Here is a 7,500-nt window from a genome sequence, read left to right on the forward strand (position 1 = left end):
TAATAATAATAATAATAATAATAATAATAATAATAATAATAATAATAATATTATTTTTATTATTATTATTGTTTACATAGCACAATGCTAGAGAAACCATTGAGTAAACTAAAAAAATGATTAATAATAATAATAATAATAATAATAATAATAATAATAATAATAATAATAATAATAATAATATTATTATTATTATTATTATTATTATTATTATTATTATTATTCTTGTTTACATGGCACGATACTAGAGAAACTATTAAGTAAACTAAAAGAATAATTAACTGAGATATTTCTATCCATTGCTTCATTAAATTTTAATGATAGGTAATAAAATTTTGATTTATTTAACACATTTTATTGGGATTTGTTTTTTGAATTACTGGGTTTTCCTTATGGTTCAAGCTCATACGATAGCCATTTCAAATTTTGTGGAATAAAGGTATTTATTATTATTATTATTATTATTATTATTATTATTATTATTATTATTATTTTTATTATTATTATTTCATATCTAATTCTTCTTAAAAGTACATTCCAAAGAACATTTTTCATAACATAGTCCAAAAAAGTGTCGGTTCATATCAACTGATTTAATAAAAATTTTAGCTTATAACATGGAAACAAAGACTCACATCCGAAAGATTATAACTTCAACAAAACTAAATGATAAGAAATAAGCAGCGGTATGATTGATGAGGGGACTAGGAAGAGGTTGAAAATCTCCTCCGAGCCTCCGTGAGAAGGGGCTTTCCAAAGCAGAGTCAAAAAGAATAATGATCTACACTATTAGAAATTTGACCAAAAAAAAAAAAAAAAAAAAAAAAAAAAAAAAAAAAAAAGTCAGAGTCCTGGAGTATATGTGGCCAGTCATTTGTCGTTTTAAAAATGGATATAATGACTTAAATGAGTGATATTTTCACAAACCCGTAACAAATAATGACAAAGTACGGTAAAATTACGGTTGCCTGTATGTTATTTTTACGGAGAGATTCCGATTAAAATTACGGTTTTTTTTAACAGTGTAAGTATACATTTTGAATTACCACCAGCTCACCATGGTAAAGGGGAGAGGGGTTTCTATACTAATTCCCCCCCAACCCCACACGGGCCTCTAAACCTCAAGCTACGCCCCGGGAAATGAGAAATAAGACAAGAACGCTTTCTCTGAGCCACTTGTTGAAGAGAATATTACATCGGAAGAGCACATCAACTGCACCACAACATTACTCAGTAGACGGACATATCACTCGAAAAGATGACAATTCTGGTGAGAGTATAATGCCCTTCCTTCTTAAACGTCTAACCTTCAGAGTTCATCAACTACGAGTTCCTGTCGTTTCGAGAGAAGCGGGACATTACCAAAAACGAGATCTGCATACGAAAGGCAAATTCAACAACTCAGCCTCTACGACAAAACGACAATACTTTGCAGGGACGTACGATGTAAGAGGTCGGGCAACGAGGAGCGAGATTAGTTGGAAATATTACTTCTAGGTGTTTTCCCTTTTGCTTTCTTTGTTTCACGTTTCCTTGTCGTTTTATCTTATAGTCGATTATATTATTATTATTATTATTATTATTATTATTATTATTATTATTATTTTTATTATTATTACTAATAATGATATCATTATTATTATTATTATTATTATTATTATTATTATTATTATTATTATTATTATTATTATTACATCATCTAATGAAGTTGGCAGCAGTTTATGTTTTCACCCTGTTTGTCTGTTAGTCTGTTTGTTTATTTGTTTGTTTGTAAACAACTTCCTGGCCACAATTTTACTCACAGAGTAGTGAAACCTTCAGGGATTAATTGTTATGTTAATACGTGGAAGTGATTTAATTTTGAAAGTTCTAGGTCAAAGGTCAAAGTCAAGATCGAGCAAAAGGTCGACATAATTAACCCTAACCTTAATACCAAGTTCGCACATGGTTGTCACATAGCCTTCAAAAACACCTAAGGTCTAATTTGATTCTGGGAAAGGCAAGCTGGTTTCGAGAAATAAGCTGCCATGGCAGAGGTCTGCACTCTCAAAGTACTTTTCTAGTTATTATTATTATTATTATTATTATTATTATTATTATTATTTGTTTACTTATTTATTATTATTATTGTTATTATTATCATTATTATCATCAATGTTATTATTATTTTTATTATTATTATTATTATTATTATTATTTTTTTATTATTATTATCATCATTATTATCATTATCATTATTATTATTTTTATTTATCTAATTATCTATTTATTTATTTATTATTATCATTATTATTATTAATATTATTATTTTTTATTATTATCAATATTATTATCATTATTATCATTATTATTATTATTATTATTTATCATTATAATTATTTATTATCATTATTATTATTATTATTATTATTATTATTATTATTATTATTATTATTATTATTATTATTATTATTATTATTATGTAGGCTACAATCCTAGTTAGAAAACCAGGATGCTATAAGCTCAAGGGCTCCAACAGGGTAAAATAGTTTATTGAGGAAAGAAAATAAGTAAACTACATAGGAAGTAATGAACAATTAAAATGAAATGTTCTAAGAACAGTAACAATATTAAAAAAGATCTTTCATATATAAACTATGAAAAGAGACTTATGTCAACCTGTTTAATATAAAATCATTCGCTACAATTCTGAGCTTTTCGAAAGTAATAAGATTAAAACTGATTGCATAAATACACCCGAGAATTAATATGCAATCAACATGTTCATGGCTTTAAATGAAATAATAGGGAAATATGATTTATTATATCAAAAAGTGTATTCTATTACACTAGAAAATAAACTTTAACTCGATAAGAGAATATATATAATTACATAGAAGCCATATGTAACCTTATATATTCTCTTATCCAGTTTAAGTTTATCTTCTAGTGTAATAAAGTCGACTTTTTGATAAATTATTGTAAATTTTATTTCCCTATTATTTCATTTAAAGCCATGAACATATTAATTACATATTAATTCTCGTGTGTATTTATGCAATCAGTTTTAATCTTTAAATGAAATAATAGGGAAATAAAATTTACACTATCAAAAAGTCGATGGATGTGGAGGTACAGGGAACGAGGAGAGGGAGACCAAAGCGAAGGTGGATGGACTGTATCGAGGATGACCTTCGATCAATGAGATTAACCGGTGATGAAGTGTGGGACAAAGGTAGATGGAAAACGCTGGCCAGAAACATCGACCCTACATAGAAGTGGAAAAAGATACAGACAAAGAAGAAGAAGAAGAAGAAACCATATGTAGCACAATCCTACTATGTTAAGAAAAATCGTAATTTTAATCGGAAATTCTCCGTATGAATATAAGGTTTTTAACCGTATTTTATTGAAATACAGACGACCGTAATTTTTACCCTATTTTGTTATTATATTTTACAGGTTGGTGACATATTATCACTCATTTACGTCAATATATCCGTTTTTAAAACGGTAAATTCCTAGCAAAATTTATCCCCATATTGTTACATTATTACTTAGACAAATTTTTAACAGCGTATACGTTGCATGATATCATTTCGAAATCGGTTAATTCAGTTCATGCCTGAACTAAAAATGAATATTTTTAGGTATTTCAATGAATTTCATTTCCTGAATAACTTTCAACAATTCCAGTTCTATTATTTTAAAAAAGATATCGATTACAGGTTCGCTGAAGGTGATCAATAATTTTATGTACCTGATAATTCATGCATGGTATATTATTATAATTATTGTTATTATTATTATTATTATCATTATTATTATTATTATTATCATTATTATTATTATTATTATTATTATTATTATTATTATTACTTCATCATCATTATTATTATTATTATTATTATTATTATTATTATTATTATTATTATTATTATTATTATTACTTCATCATCATCATTATTATTATTATTATTATTATTATTATTATTATTATTAATATTATTATTATTATTATTATTATTATTATTATTATTATTATTATTATTAGGTAAACTACACTACAACCCTATTTGGAAAAAAACAGATAGTTATTGTTATTATTATTATTATTATTATTATTATTATTATTGTTATTACTTCATCATAATCATTATTATTATTATTATTATTTTTTCTATGATTATTATTATTATTATTATTATTATTATTATTAGGTAAACTACACTACAACCCTATTTGGGAAAGCAGATAGTTATTATTATTATTATTATTATTATTATTATTATTATTATTATTATTATTATTATTATTATTATTTCATCATCATCATCATCATCATTATTATTATTATTATTATTATTATTATTATTATTATTATTACTTCATCATCTTCATTGTTATTATTATTATTATTATTATTGTTATTATTATTATTATTATTATTATTATATAAACTACACTACAACCCTATTTGGAAAAGCAGAAAGTTATTATTATATCATTATTATTATCATTATTATTATTGTTATTATTATTATTATTATTATTATTATTATTATTATTATTATTATTATTATTATTGCCCAAACTACAATCTTATATGGAAAAGTAGGAAGTTAGAAGCCCAAGGGCTCAAACAAGGAAAACTAGCCAAGTGAGGTAAAAAAAAAAAAAATAATGAAATTAATAAACTACAAGCGAAGCAATAAACAATTAAAAAAAAACACACACTTTAAGAACAGTAACTACATTAAAGTAGATCTTTCAAATATAAACTGTAATAGACTTATACCAGCCTGTTCAACATGTAAACATTCAATGCAAGTTTGAACTTTTAAAGTGTCTACTACTGTTTTTTTTTTTCCAATTTATTATCTTATATATTTTTATAAATTGAATTATTGATGGTGGAGTCTAGATTGAACTCCTCCTTACACTGACGTACTGAGTATGGCTTATGTTGAGAAGAGATGCAGGATCTGATATAATATATATATATATATATATATATACATATATAAATTATATATATACATATATATATATATATATATATACATTGGATCCTCCTCTCTGGTTACGGTTCATTTTCCCTTTGCCTACATACACACTGAATAGTCTGGCATATTCTTTACATATTCTCCTCTATCCTCATACACCTGACAACACAGATTACCAAACAATTCTTCATCACCCAAGGGGTTACTGCACTGTAATTGTTCAGTGCCACTTTCCTCTTGGTAAGGGTAGAAGAGACTCTTTAGCTATGGTAAGCAGCTCTTCTAGGAGAAGGACACTCCAAAATCAAACCACTGTTCTCTAGTCTTGGGTAGTGCCATAGCCTCTGTACCATGGCCTTTCACTGTCTTGGGTTAGAGTTCTCTTGCTTGAGGGTACACTCGAGCACACTCTCCTATCTTATTTCTCTTCCTCTTGTTTTGTTAAAGTTTTTATAGTTTATATAGGAGATATTTATTGTTGTTACTCTTCTTAGAATATTTTATTTTCCTTTCCGCACTGAGCTATTTTCCCTGTTGGAGCCCCTGGGCTTATAGCATACTGCTTTTCCAACTAGGGTTGTAGCTTAGTAAGTAATAATAATAATAATATATATATATATATACTATATATATAACTATATATATATATATATATATATATATACACACATAACTGGAGAATGACCATATATATATATATATATATACATATATATGTATATATATACGTAAATATCTATATGTATTTATATATATGCATATGAATATGTATATATACACACACACACACGCACACACACACACACACACACATATATATATATATATATATATATGGTCAGTCGCTAGGGCCTTCTAGTAAGGCGTTGCCACTGTCCCTTGCCTCCGGCATTCATGAGTGACCTTTTAATATCACTGGTAATAAAAAAAAAAACACCAACAATAACGATATTGGTATCGATAATAATACTGATAGCTATGTCAATGCCTTTATTAGAATGACATAAATATAGAAATATGAATGAATAATCAACATCTCGCGTTATGTAACTTTATTTTTTTTTATCTTTTCCTGCGTGACAAGTAAATACAATGTTAAAAAACCGTATTTTAAGTGAAGTACAGGCCACCACAATTTCTACCATACTTTTTTACTACCTTTTACGGGTTGGTGACCGTAATAATATTCCGTTTTTTAAAAGGGTAAATGCCTAGCAACATTTATTCCAGGGTTTTTTTTTTTTTTTTTTTTTTTTTTTTTTTTTTTTTTTTTTTTTTTTTTTACTGTAAATTTTTAACAGAGTACAATGAATACCCTGTGATGATTGAACGGTGAAAAACCAATATGGAATATATTCTAGGTTACATTTGAAAGGCAGACAGAACCTTTATCAATTAATATAGCTCTTGCCTTATTATTATTATTATTATTATTATTATTATTATTATTATTATCAATACTTGCTAAGCTACATCCCTAGTTGGAAACGCGGAATGCTATAAGGCCAGGGGCCCCAATAGGGAAAATACCCAAGTGAGGAAAGGAAAATAGGAAAAATTAATTATTAAGAAGCGTAATAACATTGAAATAAATATCTCCCTCAAAAACTCTAAAAACTTTAACAAAACAAGGGTAAAAGAAATAAGATAGAACAGCGTGCCCTAGTGTACTCTCATGCAAGAGAACTCTAACACAAGACTTTGGAAGACCATTGTACAGAGGCTATGGCACTACCCAAGACTAGAGAACAAGTGTTTGATTTTGGAGTGTCCTTCTCATAGAAGAGCTGCTAACCAAAGCTAAAGAGTCTCTTTTATCCTTACCAAGAGGAACGTGGCCACTGCACAATTACAGTGCAGTAACCCCGTGGGTGAAGAAGAATTGTTTGGTAATTTCAGTGTTGTTAGGTGTATGAGGACAGAGGAGAATGTGTAAAGATTAGGCCAGACTATTCGGTCAGTGTGTGTTGGCAAAGGAAGAATAGACCGTATACAGAGAGCAGGCTACAATATAGTACTGTCTAGCCTGTCAAAGGACCCCATAACTCTCTAGCGGTAATATCTCAACGGGTGGCTGGTACAACTTGCCAACCTACTACTACCTACGACTACTTATATGGCGTTTTAATTCTCCTTTATAGGAAGGTTTATAAATAAAGATCGGAACATTGTAAATAAATAAAAGGAGGAGCATTGCATATAAATAAAAGGAGGAACAGCAATCCTGCTAAATGACCCTGACGAGTATTAGAGTGATTCACAAGAGTTACCCTTTCTCGGACTGAAAATACTTAAAAGGAATTCTATTCAAAAATGTCCTGTCAAAGCTTTCAGTTATTGCAAACATTTCATGTATGCTTTATCGTTACTTCTTTTCAGTTATTCAAAAGATTTTAATTTTTCACTTTAACATTTGATCTGTTTTGTTTAGCGATAAGTGCCGTGGAATATTTTGCATTCTGTGATTTCTTAATTATTTATGAAACGGTTTATGAAGAATCGGTATGTTTATGGT

This window comes from Palaemon carinicauda, chromosome 7 (genome assembly GCF_036898095.1).
Source record: "Palaemon carinicauda isolate YSFRI2023 chromosome 7, ASM3689809v2, whole genome shotgun sequence".
NCBI lineage: Eukaryota > Metazoa > Arthropoda > Malacostraca > Decapoda > Palaemonidae > Palaemon > Palaemon carinicauda.